Here is a 24182-nt window from a genome sequence, read left to right on the forward strand (position 1 = left end):
AGATCTTCCTCTAGCCTTGTTCTTCTTTCGAGAGTTCCCTTGTGCTGCCTCAGTTGGATCTCTTTCACTTGACAGGGGGGTGCCCGAGCAGCGACCCTCCCCAGCTCTAGCCCAACTCCTACTTACCTGCCAGGTGAGATACTATGATCATGAAGGTGCTTCTCCCAGGGCAAGGCTCACCCATTGCACTCTGGTTGTGCTGCCCCTGTGATTTCCCCAAATGTGGGAAACTTGACTGCATAATTTGTGTTTCCCTTGGTCGGCTCTCGTATAATTCAGATCTCTTTGTCTCAGGTCTATCTCCAGCCTAGTTTGCTGTCTGTTTCCACTTCTCTTTTCTTGAGCCGCTCCCTTCTATGCCCTTGCGCACTATCCTGACTTCTCCCGTCTGCTTACTTCGTGCCTTCCAACGCACAATGCAAACTACAGGTAGTGCTGCAGGGCCCACACCCTTTTACTTGCCTTACAGAGCAGCTCTGGAGCAGTTACAGTGCCCAGCTGCTGCAAGAAATCAGCTTGAATGCTTCAGGGGCTGGGGCATAGCCAACATGAGCCCCACACCGAAGGAGGGTGGAGGTGTGTAATGCTAACTAGGGGTCATCCAAGCGCCGCAAAAGGCCGCCATGCCCTGCACGCCCCTTTTCTCTTTTCATATGCAGACGAGGGTTGAAGCCAACTTTGACCCACTGCTTGGATGGCATCACCATATGCAAATCCATCTGCTGCAGGCCTTCCCCCAGGAATGCTTGCACTAGTTGTAGCATTTGGTTTGTTGTTTGGGGGTGCTTCAGTATTAGGCAGCCTTCTGCCCTCCCATGTTCATCTGAAAATATGTGTTCTCCCTGCAGTTGTTGTCCCCAGATGAGAGTTCCCTTGTGCTGCCTCAGTTGAATCTCCTTTACTTGACAGAGATGTGCCTGAGCAGCGGCCCTCCCCAGCCCTATCCCAAATCATACTTATTTTGCATAGGAGAGACCATGGTCTTGAAGATTGTTCTCCCAGGGTGAGGTTCATTCATTGCATTCTGGGTATGCTGACCCCTGTGATTTCCCCAAATGTGGGAAACTCAACTGCATTATTTGTGGTAGTGGGGGACTGTGTTTGTGCTTTCCTCTGGTCAGCTCTGGTAAAAGTCAGATTTCTTTGTTTCAGTTCTTCCTCTAGCCTTGTTCTTCTTTCGAGAGTTCCCTTGTGCTGCCTCAGTTGGATCTCCTTCACTTGACAGGGGGGTGCCCGAGCAGCGACCCTCCCCAGCTCTAGCCCAACTTCTACTTACCTGCCAGGTGAGATACTATAATCATGAAGGTGCTTCTCCCAGGGCAAGGCTCACCCATTGCACTCTGGATTTGCTGCCCCTGCGATTTCCCCAAATGTGGGAAACTTGACTGCATAATTTGTGTTTCCCCTGGTCGGCTCTCGTATAATTCAGATCTCTTTGTCTCAGGTCTCTCTCCAGCCTAGTTTGCTGTCTGTTTCCACTTCTCTTTTCTTAAGCCGCTCCATTCTATGGCCTTGCGCACTATCCTTACTTCTCCCGTCTGCTTACTTTGTGCCTTCCAATGCACAATGCAAACTACAGGTAGTGCTGCAGGGCCCACACCCTTTTACTTGCTTTACAGAGCAGCTCTGGAGCTGTTACAGTGCCCAGCTGCTGCAAGAAATCAGCTTGAATGCTTCAGGGGCTGGGGCATAGCCAACATGAGCCCCACACCGAAGGAGGGTGGAGGTGTTTAATGTGAACTAGGGGTCATCCAAGCGCCGCAAAAGGCAGCCATGCCCTGCACACCCCTTTTTTATTTTCATATGCAGACGAGGGTTGAATCCAACTTTGACCCACTGCTTGGATGACATCACCATATGCAAATCCGTCTGCTGCAGGCCTTCCCCCAGGAATGCTTGCACTAGTAGTTGCATTTGGTTTGTTGTTTGGGGGTGCTTCAGTATTAGGCAGCCTTCTGCCCTCCCATGTTCATCTGAAAATATGTGTTCTCCCTGCAGTTGTTGTCCCCAGATGAGAGTTCCCTTGTGCTGCCTCAGTTGAATCTCCTTTACTTGACAGAGATGTGCCTGAGCAGCGGCCCTCCCCAGCCCTATCCCAAATCATACTTATTTTGCATAGGAGATACCATGGTCATGAAGATTGTTCTCCCAGGGTGAGGTTCATTCATTGCACTCTGGGTATGCTGACCCCTGTGATTTCCCCAAATGTGGGAAACTCGACTGCATTATTTGTGGTAGTGGGGGACTGTGTTTGTGCTTTCCTCTGGTCAGCTCTGGTAAAAGTCAGATTTCTTTGTCTCAGATCTTCCTCTAGCCTTGTTCTTCTTTCGAGAGTTCCCTTGTGCTGCCTCAGTTGGATCTCCTTCACTTGACAGGGGGTGCCCGAGCAGCAATCCTCCACAGCTCTAGCCCAACTCCTACTTACCTGCCAGGTGAGATACTATGATCTTCACTGTTAGGGCAATCAGGATGTGGAATTCCCTGCCAGGGAAGGTGGTAATGGCGGACTCTGTAATTGGATTTAAAAAAGGAATGGATACATTTCTGAATGAAAAAGCTATCCAAGGTTATAATACTTAAAATATCAACATGGTTAATCCGGGGGTAACATGAGTTATAGTAGCTAACTAGTCATAAAACATTATTCAGCAAGTATGTAGAATCATCACAACTTAAAACAGGTTGAACACGATGGGCAATTTGCCTCTATTCAACCTCAAAAACTATGTTACCATATGTTACTATATTACTATGTTACTGTAGTATACAGAACACCACAATGTAATGAGCAGTGATAGTGAGCACTGATGAGGATACTAGAACTGACACTGAGCAGCAAGATGCAGCACTGGACTATTAGTAATGTACTGTAGTATGCTGAGCACCACAATGCAGCACAAGACAATGAGCAGTGATACTGAGCACTGATGAGGATACTACTGAGAACTGACACTGAGCAGGAGAGACACACTACTAGTATTACTGAGCAGCAATAAGTAACCACTGATACTGAGCACTGATATTGAGATTTCCACTGAGAGAACATAGCCACGTCCTCTCCGCTCTCTCTTCAATGCACGAGTAAAAATGGCGGCAACGCGCAGCTCTTTATATGGAATCCGAATCTCGCGAGAATCCGACAGCGGGATGATGACATTTTCCCTTGTTCAGGTTTTCCGAGTCAGGCGGGAACAACCGAGCCTGCCTCGGACCAGTGTAAACCACGTGGAGTTCGTCGGGAATTCGGTTCTCGGAGAACCGAACCCGCTCCTCTATATATACTATATTACTATGTTACTGTAGTATACAGAACACCACAATGCAATGAGCAGTGATAGTGAGCACTGATGAGGATACTAGAACTGACACTGAGCAGCAAGATGCAGCACTGGACTATTAGTAATGTACTGTAGTATGCTGAGCACCACAATGCAGCACAAGACAATGAGCAGTGATACTGAGCACTGATGAGGATACTACTGAGAACTGACACTGAGCAGGAGAGACACACTACTAGTATTACTGAGCAGCAATAAGTAACCACTGATACTGAGCACAGATATTGAGATTTCCACTGAGAGAACATAGCCACGTCCTCTCCGCTCTCTCTTCAATGCACGAGTAAAAATGGCAGCAACGCGCAGCTCTTTATATGGAATCCGAATCTCACGAGAATCTGACAGCGGGATGATGACATTTTCCCTTGTTCAGGTTTTCCGAGTCAGGCAGGAACAACCGAGCCTGCCTCGGACCAATGTAAACCACGTGGAGTTCGTGGGGAATTCGGTTCTCGGAGAACCGAACCCGCTCCTCTCTACCTTATACCCATCAATTGTTTTTATTTTCAATCTAAGCCCCTGCAGTTTTCTGTAAGCATCTGCTTCGCTATGATGATCAACAAGTCACAAGGGCAAACACTCAGGGCTTGAGGCGTAGATCTTAGGACCAGCTGCTACAAGCATGGCAGAGGTGTCACTATCACTGGTGACACCCAGAGAGGTGGCGAGGGAGATTGTAATGCAGTGCGCGCAGATAAACAGCGCAATGGTAAAAAGGAGGCATGGTTTCATAGGTAGGGGCGTGGCCTGGTGGCCTGAATCTACATTTTGTTGCTCCGGGTGTCCCGGGGGTTGGGGGCTGCACCCGGGGACTAGTGTGTGAGCGGTGCTGGCTCCTGCACAGTGACAGGGCATGGCCACCCAGCATGACGCCTCCCTTCTTGACCATGCTGTAATTGCAGTCGCACTGCAGTTCAGCGTGATCATAAAAAATGGTGTAGGCTCCTGCTGGTGCAGACTGTAGAGAAAAGCTGCTGTGACCACGCCCCCTGTGTCTCCTCCGTTGCAGACCCCATTTTGAAGCCTTGCCCCCGGACTAAGAGAAAAGAATGCCCTTGCGCACTATCCTGACTTCTCCTCCCGTCTGCTTAATTTGTGCCTTCCAACGCACAATGCGAACAAGAGGTGGTGCTGCAGGGCCCACACCCTTTTACTTGCCTTACAGAACAGCTCTGGAGCTGTTACAGTGCCCAGCTGCTGCAAGAAATCAGCTTGAATGCATCAGGGGATGGGGCATGGCCAACATGAGCCCCACACCAAAGGAGGGTGGAGGTGTTTAATGCGAACTAGGGGTCATCCAAGCACTGCAAAAGGCCGCCATGCCCTGCATGCCCCTTTTCTCTTTTCATATGCAGATGAGGGTTCCAGTCAACTTTGGCCCACTGCTTGGATTTACATCACCGTATGCAAATCCGTCTGCTGCAGACCTTCCCCCAGGAGTGCTTGTACTAGTTGTTGCATATGGGCCCTCATTCCGAGTCGTTCGCTCTGTAAATTTCATCGCATCGCAGTGAAATTCTGCTTAGTACGCATGCGCAATATTCGCACTGCGACTGCGCCAAGTAATTTTACAATGAAGAAAGTATTTTTACTCACGGCTTTTTCTTCGCTCCGGCGATCGTAATGTGATTGACAGGAAATGGGTGTTACTGGGCGGAAACAGGCCGTTTTATGGGCGTGTGGGAAAAAACGCTACAGTTTCCGGAAAAAACGCAGGAGTGGCCGGAGAAACGGGGGAGTGTCTGGGCGAACTCTGGGAGTGTTTGTGACGTCAAACCAGGAACGACAAGCACTGAACTGATCGCAGATGCCGAGTAAGTCTGAAGCTACTCTGAAACTGCTAAGTAGTTTGTAATCGCAATATTGCGAATACATCGGTCGCAATTTTAAGAAGCTAAGATTCACTCCCAGTAGGCGGCGGCTTAGCGTGTGTAACTCTGCTAAAATCGCCTTGCGAGCGATCAACTCGGAATGAGGGCCATGGTTTGATATTTGATGGTGCTTCAGTATTAGGCTGCCTTCCGCCCTCCCATGTTCATCTGAAAAGATGTGGTCTCCCTGCAGTTGTTGTCCCAAGATGAGAGTTCCCTTGTGCTGCCTCAGTTGAATCTCCTTTACTTGACAGAGATGTGCCTGAGCAGCGGCCCTCACCAGCCCTATCCCAAATCATACTTATTTTGCATAGGAGATACCATGGTCATGAAGATTGTTCTCCCAGGGTGAGGTTCATTCATTGCATTCTGGGTATGCTGACCCCTGTGATTTTCCCAAATGTGGGAAACTCGACTGCATTATTTGTGGTAGTGGCGGACTGTGTTTGTGCTTTCCTCTGGTCAGCTCTGGTAAAAGTCAGATTTCTTTGTCTCAGATCTTCCTCTAGCCTTGTTCTTCTTTCGAGAGTTCCCTGGTGCTGCTTCAGTTGGATCTCCTTCACTTCACAGGGGGGAACCCGAGCAGCGACCCTCCCCAGCTCTAGCCCAACTCCTACTTACCTGCCAGGTGAGATACTATGATCATGAAGGTGCTTCTCCCAGGGCAAGGCTCAACCATTGCACTCTGGGTGTGCTGCTCTTGCGATTTCCCCAAATGTGGGAAACTTGACTGCATAATTTGTGTTTCCCCTCGTCGGCTCTCGTATAATTCAGATCTCTTTGTCTCAGGTCTCTCTCCAGCCTAGTTTGCTGTCTGTTTCCACTTCTCTTTTCTTGAGCCGCTCCCTTCTATGCCCTTGCGCACTATCCTGACTTCTCCCGTCTGCTTACTTCGTGCCTTCCAACGCACAATGCGAACTACAGGTAGTGCTGCAGGGCCCACACCCTTTTACTTGCCTTACAGAGTAGCTCTGGAGCAGTTACAGTGCCCAGCTGCTGCAAGAAATCAGCTTGAATGCTTCAGGGGCTGGGGCATAGCCAACATGAGCCCCACACCGAAGGAGGGAGGAGGTGTGTAATGCAAACTAGGGGTCATCCAAGCACTGCAAAAGGCCGCCATGCCCTGCACGCCCCTTTTCTCTTTTCATATGCAGACGAGGGTTGAAGCCAACTTTGACCCACTGCTTGGATGACATCACCATATGCAAATCCATCTGCTGCAGGCCTTCCCCCAGGAATGCTTGCACTAGTTGTTGCATTTGGTTTGTTGTTTGGGGGTGCTTCAGTATTAGGCAGCCTTCTGCCCTCACATGTTCATCTGAAAATATGTGTTCTCCCTGCAGTTGTTGTCCCCAGATGAGAGTTCCCTTGTGCTGCCTCAGTTGAATCTCCTTTACTTGACAGAGATGTGCCTGAGAAGCGGCCCTCCCCAGCCCTATCCCAAATCATACTTATTTTGCATAGGCGATACCATGGTCATGAAGATTGTTCTCCCAGGGTGAGGTTCATTCATTGCATTCTGGGTATGCTGACCCCTGTGATTTCCCCAAATGTGGGAAACTCGACTGCATTATTTGTGGTAGTGGGGGACTGTGTTTGTGCTTTCCTCTGGCCAGCTCTGGAAAAAGTCAGATTTCTTTGTCTCAGATCTTCCTCTAGCCTTGTTCTTCTTTCGAGAGTTCCCTTGTGCTGCCTCAGTTGGATCTCTTTCACTTGACAGGGGGGTGCCCGAACAGCGACCCTCCCCAGCTCTAGCCCAACTCCTACTTACCTGCCAGGTGAGATACTATGATCATGAAGGTGCTTCTCCCAGGGCAAGGCTCACCCATTGCACTCTGGGTGTGCTGCCCCTGCGATTTCCCCAAATGTGGGAAACTTGACTGCATAATTTGTGTTTCCCTTGGTCGGCTCTCGTATAATTCAGATCTCTTTGTCTCAGGTCTCTCTCCAGCCTAGTTTGCTGTCTGTTTCCACTTCTCTTTTCTTCAGCCGCTCCCTTCTATACCCTTGTGCACTATCCTGACTTCTCCTCCCGTCTGCTTACTTTGTGCCTTCCAATGCACAATGCAAACTACAGGTAGTGCTGCAGGGCCCACACCCTTTTACTTGCCTTACAGAGCAGCACTGGAGCTGTTACAGTGCCCAGCTGCTGCAAGAAATCAGCTTGAATGCTTCAGGGGATGGGGCATGGCCAACATGAGCCCCACACCAAAGGAGGGTGGAGGTGTTTAATGCGAACTAGGGGTCATCCAAGCACCGCAAAAGGCCGCCATGCCCTGCACGCCCCTTTTCTCTTTTCATATGCAGATGAGGGTTGAAGCCAACTTTGACCCACTGCTTGGATGACATCACCGTATGCAAATCCGTCTTCTGCAGAACTTCCCCCAGGAATGCTTGCACTAGTTGTTGCATTTGGTTTGTTGTTTGGGGGTGCTTCAGTATTAGGCAGCCTTCTGCCCTCCCATGTTCATCTGAAAATATGTGTTCTCCCTGCAGTTGTTGTCCCCAGATGAGAGTTCCCTTGTGCTGCCTCAGTTAAATCTCCTTTACTTGACAGAGATGTGCATGAGCAGCGGCCCTCCCCAGCCCTATTCCAAATCATACTTATTTTGCATAGGAGATACCATGGTCATGAAGATTTTTCTCCCAGGGTGAGGTTCATTCATTGCATTTTGGGTATGCTGACCCCTGTGATTTCCCCAAATGTGGGAAACTCAGCTGCATTATTTGTGGTAGTGGGGGACTGTGTTTGTGCTTTCCTCTGGTCAGCTCTGGTAAAAGTCAGATTTCTTTGTCTCAGATTTTCCTCTAGCCTTGTTCTTCTTTCGAGAGTTCCCTTGTGCTGCCTTAGTTGGATCTCCTTCACTTTACAGGGGGGTACCCGAGCAGCGACCCTCCCCAGCTCTAGCCCAACTCCTACTTACCTGCCAGGTGAGATACTATGATCATGAAGGTGCTTCTCCCAGGGCAAGGCTAACCCATTGCACTCTGGGTGTGCTGCTCCTGCGATTTCCCCAAATGTGGGAAACTTGACTGTATAATTTGTGTTTCCCCTGGTCGGCTCTCGTATAATTCAGATCTCTTTGTCTCAGGTCTCTCTCCAGCCTAGTTTGCTGTCTGTTTCCACTTCTCTTTTCTTGAGCCGCTCCCTTCTATGCCCTTGTGCACTATCCTGACTTCTCCTCCTGTCTGCTTACTTTGTGCCTTCCAACGCACAATGCGAACTACAGGTAGTGCTGCAGGGCCCACACCCTTTTACTTGCCTTACAGAGCAGCTCTGGAGCTGTTACAGTGCCCAGCTGCTGCAAGAAATCAGCTTGAATGCTTCAGGGGCTGGGGCATAGCCAACATGAGCCCCACACCAAAGGAGGGTGGAGGTGTTTAATGCAAACTAGGGGTCAGCCAAGCGCCGCAAAAGGCCACCATGCCCTGCACGCCCCTTTTCTCTTTTCATATGCAGACGAGGGTTGAAGCCAACTTTGACCCACTGCTTGGATGACATCACCATATGCAAATCCATCTGCGGCAGGCCTTCCCCCAGGAATGCTTGCACTAGTTGTTGCATTTGGTTTGTTGTTTGGGGGTGCTTCAGTATTAGGCAGTCTTCTGCCCTCCCATGTTCATCTGAAAATATATGTTCTCCCTGCAGTTGTTGTCCCAAGATGAGAGTTCCCTTGTGCTGCCTCAGTTGAATCTCCTTTACTTGACAGAGATGTGCATGAGCAGCGGCCCTCCCCAGCCCTATTCCAAATCATACTTATTTTGCATAGGAGATACCATGGTCATGAAGATTTTTCTCCCAGGGTGAGGTTCATTCATTGCATTTTGGGTATGCTGACCCCTGTGATTTCCCCAAATGTGGGAAACTTGACTGCATTATTTGTGGTAGTGGGAGACTGTGTTTGTGCTTTCCTCTGGTCAGCTCTGGTAAAAGTCAGATTTCTTTGTCTCAGATCTTCCTCTAGCCTTGTTCTTCTTTCAAGAGTTCCCTGGTGCTGCCTCAGTTGGATCTCCTTCACTTCACAGGGGGGAACCCGAGCAGCGACCCTCCCCAGCTCTAGCCCAACTCCTACTTACCTGCCAGGTGAGATACTATGATCATGAAGGTGCTTCTCCCAGGGCAAGGCTCAACCATTGCACTCTGGGTGTGCTGCTCCTGCGATTTCCCCAAAATGTGGGAAACTTGACTGCATAATTTGTGTTTCCCCTCGTCGGCTCTCGTATAATTCAGATCTCTTTGTCTCAGGTCTCTCTCCAGCCTAGTTTGCTGTCTGTTTCCACTTCTCTTTTCTTGAGCCGCTCCCTTCTATGCCCTTGCGCACTATCCTGACTTCTCCCGTCTGCTTACTTCGTGCCTTCCAACGCACAATGCGAACTACAGGTAGTGCTGCAGGGTCCACACCCTTTTACTTGCCTTACAGAGTAGCTCTGGAGCAGTTACAGTGCCCAGCTGCTGCAAGAAATCAGCTTGAATGCTTCAGGGGCTGGGGCATAGCCAACATGAGCCCCACACCGAAGGAGGGTGGAGGTGTGTAATGCGAACTAGGAGTCATCCAAGCGCTGCAAAAGGCCGCCATGCCCTGCACGCCCCTTTTCTCTTTTCATATGCAGACGAGGGTTGAAGCCAACTTTGACCCACTGCTTGGATGACATCACCATATGCAAATCCATCTGCTGCAGGCCTTCCCCCAGGAATGCTTGCACTAGTTGTTGCATTTGGTTTGTTGTTTGGGGGTGCTTCAGTATTAGGCAGCCTTCTGCCCTCACATGTTCATCAGAAAATATGTGTTCTCCCTGCAGTTGTTGTCCCCAGATGAGAGTTCCCTTGTGCTGCCTCAGTTGAATCTCCTTTACTTGACAGAGATGTGCCTGAGCAGCGGCCCTCCCCAGCCCTATCCCAAATCATACTTATTTTGCATAGGCGATACCATGGTCATGAAGATTGTTCTCCCAAGGTGAGGTTCATTCATTGCATTCTGGGTATGCTGACCCCTGTGATTTCCCCAAATGTGGGAAACTCGACAGCATTATTTGTGGTAGTGGGGGACTGTGTTTGTGCTTTCCTCTGGTCAGCTCTGGAAAAAGTCAGATTTCTTTGTCTCAGATCTTCCTCTAGCCTTGTTCTTCTTTCGAGAGTTCCCTTGTGCTACCTCAGTTGGATCTCTTTCACTTGACAGGGGGGTGCCCGAACAGCGACCCTCCCCAGCTCTAGCCCAACTCCTACTTACCTGCCAGGTGAGATACTATGATTATGAAGGTGCTTCTCCCAGGGCAAGGCTCACCCATTGCACTCTGGGTGTGCTGCCCCTGCGATTTCCCCAAATGTGGGAAACTTGACTGCATAATTTGTGTTTCCCCTGGTCGGCTCTCGTATAATTCAGATCTCTTTGTCTCAGGTCTCTCTCCAGCCTAGTTTGCTGTCTGTTTCCACTTCTCTTTTCTTGAGCCGCTCCCTTCTATGCCCTTGCGCACTATCCTGACTTCTCCTCCTGTCTGCTTACTTTGTGCCTTCCAACGCACAATGCGATCTACAGGTAGTGCTGCAGGGCCCAGACCCTTTTACTTGCCTTACAGAGCAGCTCTGGAGCTGTTACAGTGCCCAGCTGCTGCAAGAAATCAGCTTGAATGCTTCAGGGGCTGGGGCATAGCCAACATGAGCCCCACACCAAAGGAGGGTGGAGGTGTTTAATGCAAACTAGGGGTCAGCCAAGCGCCGCAAAAGGCCACCATGCCCTGCACGCCCCTTTTCTCTTTTCATATGCAGACGAGGGTTGAAGCCAACTTTGACCCACTGCTTGGATGACATCACCATATGCAAATCCCTCTGCGGCAGGCCTTCCCCCAGGAATGCTTGCACTAGTTGTTGCATTTGGTTTGTTGTTTGGGGGTGCTTCAGTATTAGGCAGCCTTCTGCCCTCCCATGTTCATCTGAAAATATATGTTCTCCCTGCAGTTGTTGTCCCAAGATGAGAGTTCCCTTGTGCTGCCTCAGTTGAATCTCCTTTACTTGACAGAGATGTGCATGAGCAGCGGCCCTCCCCAGCCCTATTCCAAATCATACTTATTTTGCATAGGAGATACCATGGTCATGAAGATTTTTCTCCCAGGGTGAGGTTCATTCATTGCATTTTGGGTATGCTGACCCCTGTGATTTCCCCAAATGTGGGAAACTTGACTGCATTATTTGTGGTAGTGGGAGACTGTGTTTGTGCTTTCCTCTGGTCAGCTCTGGTAAAAGTCAGATTTCTTTGTCTCAGATTTTCCTTTAGCCTTGTTCTTCTTTCGAGAGTTCCCTTGTGCTGCCTCAGTTGGATCTCCTTCACTTTACAGGGGGGTGCCCGAGCAGCGACCCTCCCCAGCTCTAGCCCAACTCCTACTTACCTGCCAGGTGAGATACTATGATCATGAAGGTGCTTCTCCAAGGGCAAGGCTCACCCATTGTACTCTGGGTGTGCTGCTCCTGCGATTTCCCCAAATGTGGGAAACTTGACTGCATAATTTGTGTTTCCCCTGGTCGGCTCTCGTATAATTCAGATCTCTTTGTCTCAGGTCTCTCTCCAGCCTAGTTTGCTGTCTGTTTCCACTTCTCTTTTCTTCAGCCGCTCCCTTCTATACCCTTGTGCACTATCCTGACTTCTCCTCCCGTCTGCTTACTTTGTGCCTTCCAATGCACAATGCAAACTACAGGTAGTGCTGCAGGGCCCACACCCTTTTACTTGCCTTACAGAGCAGCTCTGGAGCTGTTGCAGTGCCAAGCTGCTGCAAGAAATCAGCTTGAATGCTTCAGGGGCTGGGGCATAGCCAACATGAGCCCCACACCGAAGGAGGGTGGAGGTGTTTAATGCAAACTAGGGGTCAGACAAGCGCAGCAAAAGGCCACCATGCCCTGCACGCCCCTTTTCTGTTTTCATATGCAGACGAGGGTTGAAGCCAACTTTGACCCACTGCTTGGATGACATCACCATATGCAAATCCATCTGCGGCAGGCCTTCCCCCAGGAATGCTTGCACTAGTTGTTGCATTTGGTTTGTTGTTTGGGGGTGCTTCAGTATTAGGCAGCCTTCTGCCCTCCCATGTTCATCTGAAAATATGTGTTCTCCCTGCAGTTGTTGTCCCTAGATGAGAGTTCCCTTGTGCTGCCTCAGTTGAATCTCCTTAACTTGACAGAGATGTGCCTGAGCAGCGGCCCTCCCCAGCTCTATCCCAAATCATACTTATTTTGCATAGGAGATACCATGGTCATGAAGATTATTCTCCCAGGGTGAGGTTCATTCATTGCATTCTGGGTATGCTGACCCCTGTGATTTCCCCAAATGTGGGAAACTCGACTGCTTTATTTGTGGTAGTGGGGGACTGTGTTTGTGTTTTCCTCTGGTCAGCTCTGGTAAAAGTCAGATTTCTTTGTTTCAGAGCCTTGTTCTTCTTTTGAGAGTTCCCTTGTGCTGCCTCAGTTGGATCTCCTTCACTTGACAGGGGGGTGCCCGAGCAGAGACCCTCCCCAGCTCTAGCCCAACTCCTACTTACCTGCCAGGTGAGATACTATGATCATGAAGGTGCTTCTCCCAGGGCAAGGCTCACCCATTGCACTCTGGGTGTGCTGCCCCTGCGATTTCCCCAAATGTGGGAAACTTGACTGCATAATTTGTGTTTCCCCTGGTCGGCTCTCGTATAATTCAGATCTCTTTGTCTCAGGTCTCTCTCCAGCCTAGTTTGCTGTCTGTTTCCACTTCTCTTTTCTTCAGCCGCTCCCTTCTATGCCCTTGTGCACTATCCTGACTTCCCCGTCTGCTTACTTTGTGCCTTCCAACGCACAATGCAAACTACAGGTAGTGCTGCAGGGCCCACACCCTTTTACTTGCTTTACAGAGCAGCTCTGGAGCTGTTACAGTGCCCAGCTGCTGCAAGAAATCAGCTTGAATGCTTCAGGGGCTGGGGCATAGCCAACATGAGCCCCACACCGAAGGAGGGTGGAGGTGTTTAATGCGAACTAGGGGTCATCCAAGCGCCGCAAAAGGCAGCCATGCCCTGCACACCCCTTTTTTATTTTCATATGCAGACGAGGGTTGAAGCCAACTTTGACCCACTGCTTGGATGACATCACCATATGCAAATCCGTCTGCTGCAGGCCTTCCCCCAGGAATGCTTGCACTAGTAGTTGCATTTGGTTTGTTGTTTGGGGGTGCTTCAGTATTAGGCAGCCTTCTGCCCTCCCATGTTCATCTGAAAATATGTGTTCTCCCTGCAGTTGTTGTCCCCAGATGAGAGTTCCCTTGTGCTGCCTCAGTAGAATCTCCTTTACTTGACAGAGATGTGCCTGAGCAGCGGCCCTCCCCAGCCCTATCCCAAATCATACTTATTTTGCATAGGAGATACCATGGTCATGAAGATTGTTCTCCCAGGGTGAGGTTCATTCATTGCACTCTGGGTATGCTGACCCCTGTGATTTCCCCAAATGTGGGAAACTCGACTGCATTATTTGTGGTAGTGGGGGACTGTGTTTGTGCTTTCCTCTGGTCAGCTCTGGTAAAAGTCAGATTTCTTTGTCTCAGATCTTCCTCTAGCCTTGTTCTTCTTTCGAGAGTTCCCTTGTGCTGCCTCAGTTGGATCTCCTTCACTTGACAGGGGGTGCCCGAGCAGCAATCCTCCACAGCTCTAGCCCAACTCCTACTTACCTGCCAGGTGAGATACTATGATCTTCACTGTTAGGGCAATCAGGATGTGGAATTCCCTGCCAGGGAAGGTGGTAATGGCGGACTCTGTAATTGGATTTAAAAAAGGAATGGATACATTTCTGAATGAAAAAGCTATCCAAGGTTATAATACTTAAAATATCAACATGGTTAATCCGGGGGTAACATGAGTTATAGTAGCTAACTAGTCATAAAACATTATTCAGCAAGTATGTAGAATCATCACAACTTAAAACAGGTTGAACACGATGGGCAATTTGCCTCTATTCAACCTCAAAAACTATGTTACCATATGTTACTATATTACTATGTTACTGTAGTATACAGAACACCACAATGTAATGAGCAGTGATAGTGAGCACTGATGAGGATACTAGAACTGACACTGAGCAGCAAGATGCAGCACTGGACTATTAGTAATGTACTGTAGTATGCTGAGCACCACAATGCAGCACAAGACAATGAGCAGTGATACTGAGCACTGATGAGGATACTACTGAGAACTGACACTGAGCAGGAGAGACACACTACTAGTATTACTGAGCAGCAATAAGTAACCACTGATACTGAGCACTGATATTGAGATTTCCACTGAGAGAACATAGCCACGTCCTCTCCGCTCTCTCTTCAATGCACGAGTAAAAATGGCGGCAACGCGCAGCTCTTTATATGGAATCCGAATCTCGCGAGAATCCGACAGCGGGATGATGACATTTTCCCTTGTTCAGGTTTTCCGAGTCAGACAGGAACAACCGAGCCTGCCTCGGACCAGTGTAAACCACGTGGAGTTCGTCGGGAATTCGGTTCTCGGAGAACCGAACCCGCTCCTCTATATATACTATATTACTATGTTACTGTAGTATACAGAACACCACAATGCAATGAGCAGTGATAGTGAGCACTGATGAGGATACTAGAACTGACACTGAGCAGCAAGATGCAGCACTGGACTATTAGTAATGTACTGTAGTATGCTGAGCACCACAATGCAGCACAAGACAATGAGCAGTGATACTGAGCACTGATGAGGATACTACTGAGAACTGACACTGAGCAGGAGAGACACACTACTAGTATTACTGAGCAGCAATAAGTAACCACTGATACTGAGCACTGATATTGAGATTTCCACTGAGAGAACATAGCCACGTCCTCTCCGCTCTCTCTTCAATGCACGAGTAAAAATGGCAGCAACGCGCAGCTCTTTATATGGAATCCGAATCTCACGAGAATCTGACAGCGGGATGATGACATTTTCCCTTGTTCAGGTTTTCCGAGTCAGGCAGGAACAACCGAGCCTGCCTCGGAACAATGTAAACCACGTGGAGTTCGTGGGGAATTCGGTTCTCGGAGAACCGAACCCACTCCTCTCTACCTTATACCCATCAATTGTTTTTATTTTCAATCTAAGCCCCTGCAGTTTTCTGTAAGCATCTGCTTCGCTATGATGATCAACAAGTCACAAGGGCAAACACTCAGGGCTTGAGGCGTAGATCTTAGGACCAGCTGCTACAAGCATGGCAGAGGTGTCACTATCACTGGTGACACCCAGAGAGGTGGCGAGGGAGATTGTAATGCAGTGCGCGCAGATAAACAGCGCAATGGTAAAAAGGAGGCATGGTTTCATAGGTAGGGGCGTGGCCTGGTGGCCTGAATCTACATTTTGTTGCTCCGGGTGTCCCGGGGGTTGGGGGCTGCACCCGGGGACTAGTGTGTGAGCGGTGCTGGCTCCTGCACAGTGACAGGGCATGGCCACCCAGCATGACGCCTCCCTTCTTGACCATGCTGTAATTGCAGTCGCACTGCAGTTCAGCGTGATCATAAAAAATGGTGTAGGCTCCTGCTGGTGCAGACTGTAGAGAAAAGCTGCTGTGACCACGCCCCCTGTGTCTCCTCCATTGCAGACCCCATTTTGAAGCCTTGCCCCCGGACTAAGAGAAAAGAATGCCCTTGCGCACTATCCTGACTTCTCCTCCCGTCTGCTTAATTTGTGCCTTCCAACGCACAATGCGAACAACAGGTGGTGCTGCAGGGCCCACACACTTTTACTTGCCTTACAGAACAGCTCTGGAGCTGTTACAGTGCCCAGCTGCTGCAAGAAATCAGCTTGAATGCATCAGGGGATGGGGCATGGCCAACATGAGCCCCACACCAAAGGAGGGTGGGGGTGTTTAATGCGAACTAGGGGTCATCCAAGCACTGCAAAAGGCCGCCATGCCCTGCATGCCCCTTTTCTCTTTTCATATGCAGATGAGGGTTCCAGTCAACTTTGGCCCACTGCTTGGATTTACATCACCGTATGCAAATCCGTCTGCTGCAGACCTTCCCCCAGGAGTGCTTGTACTAGTTGTTGCATATGGGCCCTCATTCCGAGTCGTTCGCTCTGTAAATTTCATCGCATCGCAGTGAAATTCTGCTTAGTACGCATGCGCAATATTCGCACTGCGACTGCGCCAAGTAATTTTACAATGAAGAAAGTATTTTTACTCACGGATTTTTCTTCGCTCCGGCGATCGTAATGTGATTGACAGGAAATGGGTGTTACTGGGCGGAAACAGGCCGTTTTATGGGCGTGTGGGAAAAAACGCTACAGTTTCCGGAAAAAACGCAGGAGTGGCCGGAGAAACGGGGGAGTGTCTGGGCGAACTCTGGGAGTGTTTGTGACGTCAAACCAGGAACGACAAGCACTGAACTGATCGCAGATGCAGAGTAAGTCTGAAGCTACTCTGAAACTGCTAAGTAGTTTGTAATCGCAATATTGCGAATACATCGGTCGCAATTTTAAGAAGCTAAGATTCACTCCCAGTAGGCGGCGGCTTAGCGTGTGTAACTCTGCTAAAATCGCCTTGCGAGCGATCAACTCGGAATGAGGGCCATGGTTTGATATTTGATGGTGCTTCAGTATTAGGCAGCCTTCGCCCTCCCATGTTCATCTGAAAAGATGTGGTCTCCCTGCAGTTGTTGTCCCCAGATGAGAGTTCCCTTGTGCTGCCTCAGTTGAATCTCCTTTACTTGACAGAGATGTGCCTGAGCAGCGGCCCTCACCAGCCCTATCCCAAATCATACTTATTTTGCATAGGAGATACCATGGTCATGAAGATTGTTCTCCCAGGGTTAGGTTCATTCATTGCATTCTGGGTATGCTGACCCCTGTGATTTTCCCAAATGTGGGAAACTCGACTGCATTATTTGTGGTAGTGGGGGACTGTGTTTGTGCTTTCCTCTGGTCAGCTCTGGTAAAAGTCAGATTTCTTTGTCTCAGATCTTCCTCTAGCCTTGTTCTTCTTTCGAGAGTTCCCTGGTGCTGCTTCAGTTGGATCTCCTTCACTTCACAGGGGGGAACCCGAGCAGCGACCCTCCCCAGCTCTAGCCCAACTCCTACTTACCTGCCAGGTGAGATACTATGATCATGAAGGTGCTTCTCCCAGGGCAAGGCTCAACCATTGCACTCTGGGTGTGCTGCTCCTGCGATTTCCCCAAATGTGGGAAACTTGACTGCATAATTTGTGTTTCCCCTGGTCGGCTCTCGTATAATTCAGATCTCTTTGTCTCAGGTCTCTCTCCAGCCTAGTTTGCTGTCTGTTTCCACTTCTCTTTTCTTGAGCCGCTCCCTTCTATGCCCTTGCGCACTATCCTGACTTCTCCCGTCTGCTTACTTCGTGCCTTCCAACGCACAATGCGAACTACAGGTAGTGCTGCAGGGCCCACACCCTTTTACTTGCCTTACAGAGTAGCTCTGGAGCAGTTACAGTGCCCAGCTGCTGCAAGAAATCAGCTTTAATGCTTCAGGGGCTGGGGCATAGCCAACATGAGCCCCACACCGAAGGAGGGAGGAGGTGTGTAATGCAAACTAGGGGTCATCCAAGCGCTGCAAAAGGCCGCCATGCCCTGCACGCCCCTTTTCTCTTTTCATATGCAGACGAGGGTTGAAGCCATCTTTGACCCACTGCTTGGATGACATCACCATATGCAAATCCATCTGCTGCAGGCCTTCCCCCAGGAATGCTTGCACTAGTTGTTGCATTTGGTTTGTTGTTTGGGGGTGCTTCAGTATTAGGCAGCCTTCTGCCCTCACATGTTCATCTGAAAATATGTGTTCTCCCTGCAGTTGTTGTCCCCAGATGAGAGTTCCCTTGTGCTGCCTCTGTTGAATCTCCTTTACTTGACAGAGATGTGCCTGAGCAGCGGCCCTCCCCAGCCCTATCCCAAATCATACTTATTTTGCATAGGCGATACCATGGTCATGAAGATTGTTCTCCCAGGGTGAGGTTCATTCATTGCATTCTGGGTATGCTGACCCCTGTGATTTCCCCAAATGTGGGAAACTCGACTGCATTATTTGTGGTAGTGGGGGACTGTGTTTGTGCTTTCCTCTGGCCAGCTCTGGAAAAAGTCAGATTTCTTTGTCTCAGATCTTCCTCTAGCCTTGTTCTTCTTTCGAGAGTTCCCTTGTGCTGCCTCAGTTGGATCTCTTTCACTTGACAGGGGGGTGCCCGAACAGCGACCCTCCCCAGCTCTAGCCCAACTCCTACTTACCTGCCAGGTGAGATACTATGATCATGAAGGTGCTTCTCCCAGGGCAAGGCTCACCCATTGCACTCTGGGTGTGCTGCCCCTGCGATTTCCCCAAATGTGGGAAACTTGACTGCATAATTTGTGTTTCCCTTGGTCGGCTCTCGTATAATTCAGATCTCTTTGTCTCAGGTCTCTCTCCAGCCTAGTTTGCTGTCTGTTTCCACTTCTCTTTTCTTCAGCCGCTCCCTTCTATACCCTTGTGCACTATCCTGACTTCTCCTCCCGTCTGCTTACTTTGTGCCTTCCAATGCACAATGCAAACTACAGGTAGTGCTGCAGGGCCCACACCCTTTTACTTGCCTTACAGAGCAGCTCTGGAGCTGTTACAGTGCCCAGCTGCTGCAAGAAATCAGCTTGAATGCTCCAGGGGATGGGGCATGGCCAACATGAGCCCCACACCAAAGGAGGGTGGAGGTGTTTAATGCGAACTAGGGGTCATCCAAGCACCGCAAAAGGCCGCCATGCCCTGCACGCCCCTTTTCTCTTTTCATATGCAGATGAGGGTTGAAGCCAACTTTGACCCACTGCTTGGATGACATCACCGTATGCAAATCCGTCTTCTGCAGAACTTCCCCCAGGAATGCTTGCACTAGTTGTTGCATTTGGTTTGTTGTTTGGGGGTGCTTCAGTATTAGGCAGCCTTCTGCCCTCCCATGTTCATCTGAAAATATGTGTTCTCCCTGCAGTTGTTGTCCCCAGATGAGAGTTCCCTTGTGCTGCCTCAGTTAAATCTCCTTTACTTGACAGAGATGTGCATGAGCAGCGGCCCTCCCCAGCCCTATTCCAAATCATACTTATTTTGCATAGGAGATACCATGGTCATGAAGATTTTTCTCCCAGGGTGAGGTTCATTCATTGCATTTTGGGTATGCTGACCCCTGTGATTTCCCCAAATGTGGGAAACTCAACTGCATTATTTGTGGTAGTGGGGGACTGTGTTTGTGCTTTCCTCTGGTCAGCTCTGGTAAAAGTCAGATTTCTTTGTCTCAGATTTTCCTCTAGCCTTGTTCTTCTTTCGAGAGTTCCCTTGTGCTGCCTTAATTGGATCTCCTTCACTTTACAGGGGGGTACCCTAGCAGCGACCCTCCCCAGCTCTAGCCCAACTCCTACTTACCTGCCAGGTGAGATACTATGATCATGAAGGTGCTTCTCCCAGGGCAAGGCTAACCCATTGCACTCTGGGTGTGCTGCTCCTGCGATTTCCCCAAATGTGGGAAACTTGACTGTATAATTTGTGTTTCCCCTGGTCGGCTCTCGTATAATTCAGATCTCTTTGTCTCAGGTCTCTCTCCAGCCTAGTTTGCTGTCTGTTTCCACTTCTCTTTTCTTGAGCCGCTTACTTCTATGCCCTTGCGCACTATCCTGACTTCTCCTCCTGTCTGCTTACTTTGTGCCTTCCAACGCACAATGCGAACTACAGGTAGTGCTGCAGGGCCCACACCCTTTTACTTGCCTTACAGAGCAGCTCTGGAGCTGTTACAGTGCCCAGCTGCTGCAAGAAATCAGCTTGAATGCTTCAGGGGCTGGGGCATAGCCAACATGAGCCCCACACCAAAGGAGGGTGGAGGTGTTTAATGCAAACTAGGGGTCAGCCAAGCGCCGCAAAAGGCCACCATGCCCTGCACGCCCCTTTTCTCTTTTCATATGCAGACGAGGGTTGAAGCCAACTTTGACCCACTGCTTGGATGACATCACCATATGCAAATCCATCTGCGGCAGGCCTTCCCCCAGGAATGCTTGCACTAGTTGTTGCATTTGGTTTGTTGTTTGGGGGTGCTTCAGTATTAGGCAGTCCTCTGCCCTCCCATGTTCATCTGAAAATATATGTTCTCCCTGCAGTTGTTGTCCCAAGATGAGAGTTCCCTTGTGCTGCCTCAGTTGAATCTCCTTTACTTGACAGAGATGTGCATGAGCAGCGGCCCTCCCCAGCCCTATTCCAAATCATACTTATTTTGCATAGGAGATACCATGGTCATGAAGATTTTTCTCCCAGGGTGAGGTTCATTCATTGCATTTTGGGTATGCTGACCCCTGTGATTTCCCCAAATGTGGGAAACTTGACTGCATTATTTGTGGTAGTGGGAGACTGTGTTTGTGCTTTCCTCTGGTCAGCTCTGGTAAAAGTCAGATTTCTTTGTCTCAGATCTTCCTCTAGCCTTGTTCTTCTTTCGAGAGTTCCCTGGTGCTGCCTCAGTTGGATCTCCTTCACTTCACAGGGGGGAACCCGAGCAGCGACCCTCCCCAGCTCTAGCCCAACTCCTACTTACCTGCCAGGTGAGATACTATGATCATGAAGGTGCTTCTCCCAGGGCAAGGCTCAACCATTGCACTCTGGGTGTGCTGCTCCTGCGATTTCCCCAAATGTGGGAAACATGACTGCATAATTTGTGTTTCCCCTCGTCGGCTCTCGTATAATTCAGATCTCTTTGTCTCAGGTCTCTCTCCAGCCTAGTTTGCTGTCTGTTTCCACTTCTCTTTTCTTGAGCCGCTCCCTTCTATGCCCTTGCGCACTATCCTGACTTCTCCCGTCTGCTTACTTCGTGCCTTCCAACGCACAATGCGAACTACAGGTAGTGCTGCAGGGCCCACACCCTTTTACTTGCCTTACAGAGTAGCTCTGGAGCAGTTACAGTGCCCAGCTGCTGCAAGAAATCAGCTTGAATGCTTCAGGGGCTGGGGCATAGCCAACATGAGCCCCACACCGAAGGAGGGTGGAGGTGTGTAATGCGAACTAGGGGTCATCCAAGCGCTGCAAAAGGCCGCCATGCCCTGCACGCCCCTTTTCTCTTTTCATATGCAGACGAGGGTTGAAGCCAACTTTGACCCACTGCTTGGATGACATCACCATATGCAAATCCATCTGCTGCAGGCCTTCCCCCAGGAATGCTTGCACTAGTTGTTGCATTTGGTTTGTTGTTTGGGGGTGCTTCAGTATTAGGCAGCCTTCTGCCCTCACATGTTCATCTGAAAATATGTGTTCTCCCTGCAGTTGTTGTCCCCAGATGAGAGTTCCCTTGTGCTGCCTCAGTTGAATCTCCTTTACTTGACAGAGATGTGCCTGAGCAGCGGCCCTCCCCAGCCCTATCCCAAATCATACTTATTTTGCATAGGCGATACCATGGTCATGAAGATTGTTCTCCCAAGGTGAGGTTCATTCATTGCATTCTGGGTATGCTGACCCCTGTGATTTCCCCAAATGTGGGAAACTCGACTGCATTATTTGTGGTAGTGGGGGACTGTGTTTGTGCTTTCCTCTGGTCAGCTCTGGAAAAAGTCAGATTTCTTTGTCTCAGATCTTCCTCTAGCCTTGTTCTTCTTTCGAGAGTTCCCTTGTGCTGCCTCAGTTGGATCTCTTTCACTTGACAGGGGGGTGCCCGAACAGCGACCCTCCCCAGCTCTAGCCCAACTCCTACTTACCTGCCAGGTGAGATACTATGATCATGAAGGTGCTTCTCCCAGGGCAAGGCTCACCCATTGCACTCTGGGTGTGCTGCCCCTGCGATTTCCCTAAATGTGGGAAACTTGACTGCATAATTTGTGTTTCCCCTGGTCGGCTCTCGTATAATTCAGATCTCTTTGTCTCAGGTCTCTCTCCAGCCTAGTTTGCTGTCTGTTTCCACTTCTCTTTTCTTGAGCCGCTCCCTTCTATGCCCTTGCGCACTATCCTGACTTCTCCTCCTGTCTGCTTACTTTGTGCCTTCCAACGCACAATGCGATCTACAGGTAGTGCTGCAGGGCCCAGACCCTTTTACTTGCCTTACAGAGCAGCTCTGGAGCTGTTACAGTGCCCAGCTGCTGCAAGAAATCAGCTTGAATGCTTCAGGGGCTGGGGCATAGCCAACATGAGCCCCACACCAAAGGAGGGTGGAGGTGTTTAATGCAAACTAGGGGTCAGCCAAGCGCCGCAAAAGGCCACCATGCCCTGCACGCCCCTTTTCTCTTTTCATATGCAGACGAGGGTTGAAGCCAACTTTGACCCACTGCTTGGATGACATCACCATATGCAAATCCATCTGCGGCAGGCCTTCCCCCAGGAATGCTTGCACTAGTTGTTGCATTTGGTTTGTTGTTTGGGGGTGCTTCAGTATTAGGCAGCCTTCTGCCCTCCCATGTTCATCTGAAAATATATGTTCTCCCTGCAGTTGTTGTCCCAAGATGAGAGTTCCCTTGTGCTGCCTCAGTTGAATCTCCTTTACTTGACAGAGATGTGCCTGAGCAGCGGCCCTCCCCAGCCCTATCCCAAATCATACTTATTTTGCATAGGCGATACCATGGTCATGAAGATTGTTCTCCCAAGGTGAGGTTCATTCATTGCATTCTGGGTATGCTGACCCCTGTGATTTCCCCAAATGTGGGAAACTCGACAGCATTATTTGTGGTAGTGGGGGACTGTGTTTGTGCTTTCCTCTGGTCAGCTCTGGAAAAAGTCAGATTTCTTTGTCTCAGATCTTCCTCTAGCCTTGTTCTTCTTTCGAGAGTTCCCTTGTGCTACCTCAGTTGGATCTCTTTCACTTGACAGGGGGGTGCCCGAACAGCGACCCTCCCCAGCTCTAGCCCAACTCCTACTTACCTGCCAGGTGAGATACTATGATTATGAAGGTGCTTCTCCCAGGGCAAGGCTCACCCATTGCACTCTGGGTGTGCTGCCCCTGCGATTTCCCTAAATGTGGGAAACTTGACTGCATAATTTGTGTTTCCCCTGGTCGGCTCTCGTATAATTCAGATCTCTTTGTCTCAGGTCTCTCTCCAGCCTAGTTTGCTGTCTGTTTCCACTTCTCTTTTCTTGAGCCGCTCCCTTCTATGCCCTTGCGCACTATCCTGACTTCTCCTCCTGTCTGCTTACTTTGTGCCTTCCAACGCACAATGCGATCTACAGGTAGTGCTGCAGGGCCCAGACCCTTTTACTTGCCTTACAGAGCAGCTCTGGAGCTGTTACAGTGCCCAGCTGCTGCAAGAAATCAGCTTGAATGCTTCAGGGGCTGGGGCATAGCCAACATGAGCCCCACACCAAAGGAGGGTGGAGGTGTTTAATGCAAACTAGGGGTCAGCCAAGCGCCGCAAAAGGCCACCATGCCCTGCACGCCCCTTTTCTCTTTTCATATGCAGACGAGGGTTGAAGCCAACTTTGACCCACTGCTTGGATGACATCACCATATGCAAATCCCTCTGCGGCAGGCCTTCCCCCAGGAATGCTTGCACTAGTTGTTGCATTTGGTTTGTTGTTTGGGGGTGCTTCAGTATTAGGCAGCCGTCTGCCCTCCCATGTTCATCTGAAAATATGTGTTCTCCCTGCAGTTGTTGTCCCTAGATGAGAGTTCCCTTGTGCTGCCTCAGTTGAATCTCCTTAACTTGACAGAGATGTGCCTGAGCAGCGGCCCTCCCCAGCTCTATCCCAAATCATACTTATTTTGCATAGGAGATACCATGGTCATGAAGATTATTCTCCCAGGGTGAGGTTCATTCATTGCATTCTGGGTATGCTGACCCCTGTGATTTCCCCAAATGTGGGAAACTCGACTGCTTTATTTGTGGTAGTGGGGGACTGTGTTTGTGTTTTCCTCTGGTCAGCTCTGGTAAAAGTCAGATTTCTTTGTTTCAGAGCCTTGTTCTTCTTTTGAGAGTTCCCTTGTGCTGCCTCAGTTGGATCTCCTTCACTTGACAGGGGGGTGCCCGAGCAGAGACCCTCCCCAGCTCTAGCCCAACTCCTA

General features: G+C 49.7%; 29 non-coding genes and 3 pseudogenes across 29 annotated transcripts; all 32 read left to right on the forward strand.

Annotated features, from left to right (window-relative positions):
• Window positions 1-118: 118 nt before the first annotated feature.
• LOC135022624 (U1 spliceosomal RNA) lies at window positions 119-281 on the forward strand. The gene has a single exon (XR_010219719.1). It is a non-coding gene; the product is annotated as a U1 spliceosomal RNA (small nuclear RNA).
• Window positions 282-952: 671 nt separating this feature from the next.
• Window positions 953-1116, forward strand: LOC135022727 (U1 spliceosomal RNA). The gene has a single exon (XR_010219800.1). It is a non-coding gene; the product is annotated as a U1 spliceosomal RNA (small nuclear RNA).
• Window positions 1117-1268: 152 nt separating this feature from the next.
• LOC135022641 (U1 spliceosomal RNA) lies at window positions 1269-1431 on the forward strand. Its single transcript, XR_010219731.1, has one exon. It is a non-coding gene; the product is annotated as a U1 spliceosomal RNA (small nuclear RNA).
• Window positions 1432-2102: 671 nt separating this feature from the next.
• On the forward strand, window positions 2103-2266 carry LOC135022730 (U1 spliceosomal RNA). The gene has a single exon (XR_010219803.1). It is a non-coding gene; the product is annotated as a U1 spliceosomal RNA (small nuclear RNA).
• A 3240-nt stretch (window positions 2267-5506) lies between these two features.
• Window positions 5507-5670, forward strand: LOC135022430 (U1 spliceosomal RNA). Its single transcript, XR_010219544.1, has one exon. It is a non-coding gene; the product is annotated as a U1 spliceosomal RNA (small nuclear RNA).
• A 152-nt stretch (window positions 5671-5822) lies between these two features.
• On the forward strand, window positions 5823-5958 carry LOC135022633 (U1 spliceosomal RNA; annotated as a pseudogene).
• Window positions 5959-6656: 698 nt separating this feature from the next.
• LOC135022427 (U1 spliceosomal RNA) lies at window positions 6657-6820 on the forward strand. The gene has a single exon (XR_010219541.1). It is a non-coding gene; the product is annotated as a U1 spliceosomal RNA (small nuclear RNA).
• Window positions 6821-6972: 152 nt separating this feature from the next.
• On the forward strand, window positions 6973-7135 carry LOC135022542 (U1 spliceosomal RNA). The gene has a single exon (XR_010219656.1). It is a non-coding gene; the product is annotated as a U1 spliceosomal RNA (small nuclear RNA).
• A 674-nt stretch (window positions 7136-7809) lies between these two features.
• Window positions 7810-7973, forward strand: LOC135022732 (U1 spliceosomal RNA). The gene has a single exon (XR_010219805.1). It is a non-coding gene; the product is annotated as a U1 spliceosomal RNA (small nuclear RNA).
• Window positions 7974-8125: 152 nt separating this feature from the next.
• LOC135022588 (U1 spliceosomal RNA) lies at window positions 8126-8288 on the forward strand. The gene has a single exon (XR_010219698.1). It is a non-coding gene; the product is annotated as a U1 spliceosomal RNA (small nuclear RNA).
• Window positions 8289-8962: 674 nt separating this feature from the next.
• Window positions 8963-9126, forward strand: LOC135022476 (U1 spliceosomal RNA). Its single transcript, XR_010219589.1, has one exon. It is a non-coding gene; the product is annotated as a U1 spliceosomal RNA (small nuclear RNA).
• Window positions 9127-9278: 152 nt separating this feature from the next.
• Window positions 9279-9415, forward strand: LOC135022630 (U1 spliceosomal RNA; annotated as a pseudogene).
• Window positions 9416-10113: 698 nt separating this feature from the next.
• LOC135022484 (U1 spliceosomal RNA) lies at window positions 10114-10277 on the forward strand. The gene has a single exon (XR_010219596.1). It is a non-coding gene; the product is annotated as a U1 spliceosomal RNA (small nuclear RNA).
• A 152-nt stretch (window positions 10278-10429) lies between these two features.
• LOC135022565 (U1 spliceosomal RNA) lies at window positions 10430-10592 on the forward strand. The gene has a single exon (XR_010219678.1). It is a non-coding gene; the product is annotated as a U1 spliceosomal RNA (small nuclear RNA).
• A 674-nt stretch (window positions 10593-11266) lies between these two features.
• LOC135022477 (U1 spliceosomal RNA) lies at window positions 11267-11430 on the forward strand. The gene has a single exon (XR_010219590.1). It is a non-coding gene; the product is annotated as a U1 spliceosomal RNA (small nuclear RNA).
• A 152-nt stretch (window positions 11431-11582) lies between these two features.
• Window positions 11583-11745, forward strand: LOC135022616 (U1 spliceosomal RNA). Its single transcript, XR_010219712.1, has one exon. It is a non-coding gene; the product is annotated as a U1 spliceosomal RNA (small nuclear RNA).
• Window positions 11746-12419: 674 nt separating this feature from the next.
• On the forward strand, window positions 12420-12583 carry LOC135022453 (U1 spliceosomal RNA). The gene has a single exon (XR_010219566.1). It is a non-coding gene; the product is annotated as a U1 spliceosomal RNA (small nuclear RNA).
• Window positions 12584-12725: 142 nt separating this feature from the next.
• Window positions 12726-12888, forward strand: LOC135022513 (U1 spliceosomal RNA). Its single transcript, XR_010219626.1, has one exon. It is a non-coding gene; the product is annotated as a U1 spliceosomal RNA (small nuclear RNA).
• A 670-nt stretch (window positions 12889-13558) lies between these two features.
• Window positions 13559-13722, forward strand: LOC135022401 (U1 spliceosomal RNA). The gene has a single exon (XR_010219516.1). It is a non-coding gene; the product is annotated as a U1 spliceosomal RNA (small nuclear RNA).
• A 3239-nt stretch (window positions 13723-16961) lies between these two features.
• Window positions 16962-17125, forward strand: LOC135022409 (U1 spliceosomal RNA). Its single transcript, XR_010219524.1, has one exon. It is a non-coding gene; the product is annotated as a U1 spliceosomal RNA (small nuclear RNA).
• A 152-nt stretch (window positions 17126-17277) lies between these two features.
• Window positions 17278-17440, forward strand: LOC135022566 (U1 spliceosomal RNA). Its single transcript, XR_010219679.1, has one exon. It is a non-coding gene; the product is annotated as a U1 spliceosomal RNA (small nuclear RNA).
• A 671-nt stretch (window positions 17441-18111) lies between these two features.
• LOC135022428 (U1 spliceosomal RNA) lies at window positions 18112-18275 on the forward strand. Its single transcript, XR_010219542.1, has one exon. It is a non-coding gene; the product is annotated as a U1 spliceosomal RNA (small nuclear RNA).
• A 152-nt stretch (window positions 18276-18427) lies between these two features.
• Window positions 18428-18590, forward strand: LOC135022543 (U1 spliceosomal RNA). Its single transcript, XR_010219657.1, has one exon. It is a non-coding gene; the product is annotated as a U1 spliceosomal RNA (small nuclear RNA).
• Window positions 18591-19264: 674 nt separating this feature from the next.
• LOC135022722 (U1 spliceosomal RNA) lies at window positions 19265-19428 on the forward strand. The gene has a single exon (XR_010219795.1). It is a non-coding gene; the product is annotated as a U1 spliceosomal RNA (small nuclear RNA).
• Window positions 19429-19580: 152 nt separating this feature from the next.
• On the forward strand, window positions 19581-19743 carry LOC135022589 (U1 spliceosomal RNA). Its single transcript, XR_010219699.1, has one exon. It is a non-coding gene; the product is annotated as a U1 spliceosomal RNA (small nuclear RNA).
• A 674-nt stretch (window positions 19744-20417) lies between these two features.
• LOC135022478 (U1 spliceosomal RNA) lies at window positions 20418-20581 on the forward strand. Its single transcript, XR_010219591.1, has one exon. It is a non-coding gene; the product is annotated as a U1 spliceosomal RNA (small nuclear RNA).
• Window positions 20582-20733: 152 nt separating this feature from the next.
• LOC135022643 (U1 spliceosomal RNA) lies at window positions 20734-20869 on the forward strand (annotated as a pseudogene).
• Window positions 20870-21567: 698 nt separating this feature from the next.
• LOC135022461 (U1 spliceosomal RNA) lies at window positions 21568-21731 on the forward strand. Its single transcript, XR_010219574.1, has one exon. It is a non-coding gene; the product is annotated as a U1 spliceosomal RNA (small nuclear RNA).
• Window positions 21732-21883: 152 nt separating this feature from the next.
• On the forward strand, window positions 21884-22046 carry LOC135022544 (U1 spliceosomal RNA). Its single transcript, XR_010219658.1, has one exon. It is a non-coding gene; the product is annotated as a U1 spliceosomal RNA (small nuclear RNA).
• A 674-nt stretch (window positions 22047-22720) lies between these two features.
• LOC135022485 (U1 spliceosomal RNA) lies at window positions 22721-22884 on the forward strand. Its single transcript, XR_010219597.1, has one exon. It is a non-coding gene; the product is annotated as a U1 spliceosomal RNA (small nuclear RNA).
• A 152-nt stretch (window positions 22885-23036) lies between these two features.
• On the forward strand, window positions 23037-23199 carry LOC135022611 (U1 spliceosomal RNA). Its single transcript, XR_010219709.1, has one exon. It is a non-coding gene; the product is annotated as a U1 spliceosomal RNA (small nuclear RNA).
• A 674-nt stretch (window positions 23200-23873) lies between these two features.
• On the forward strand, window positions 23874-24037 carry LOC135022454 (U1 spliceosomal RNA). Its single transcript, XR_010219567.1, has one exon. It is a non-coding gene; the product is annotated as a U1 spliceosomal RNA (small nuclear RNA).
• Window positions 24038-24182: the final 145 nt, after the last annotated feature.

The sequence above is a fragment of the Pseudophryne corroboree genome, unplaced genomic scaffold (assembly GCF_028390025.1).
Source record: "Pseudophryne corroboree isolate aPseCor3 unplaced genomic scaffold, aPseCor3.hap2 scaffold_388, whole genome shotgun sequence".
NCBI classification, from domain to species: Eukaryota; Metazoa; Chordata; class Amphibia; order Anura; family Myobatrachidae; genus Pseudophryne; species Pseudophryne corroboree.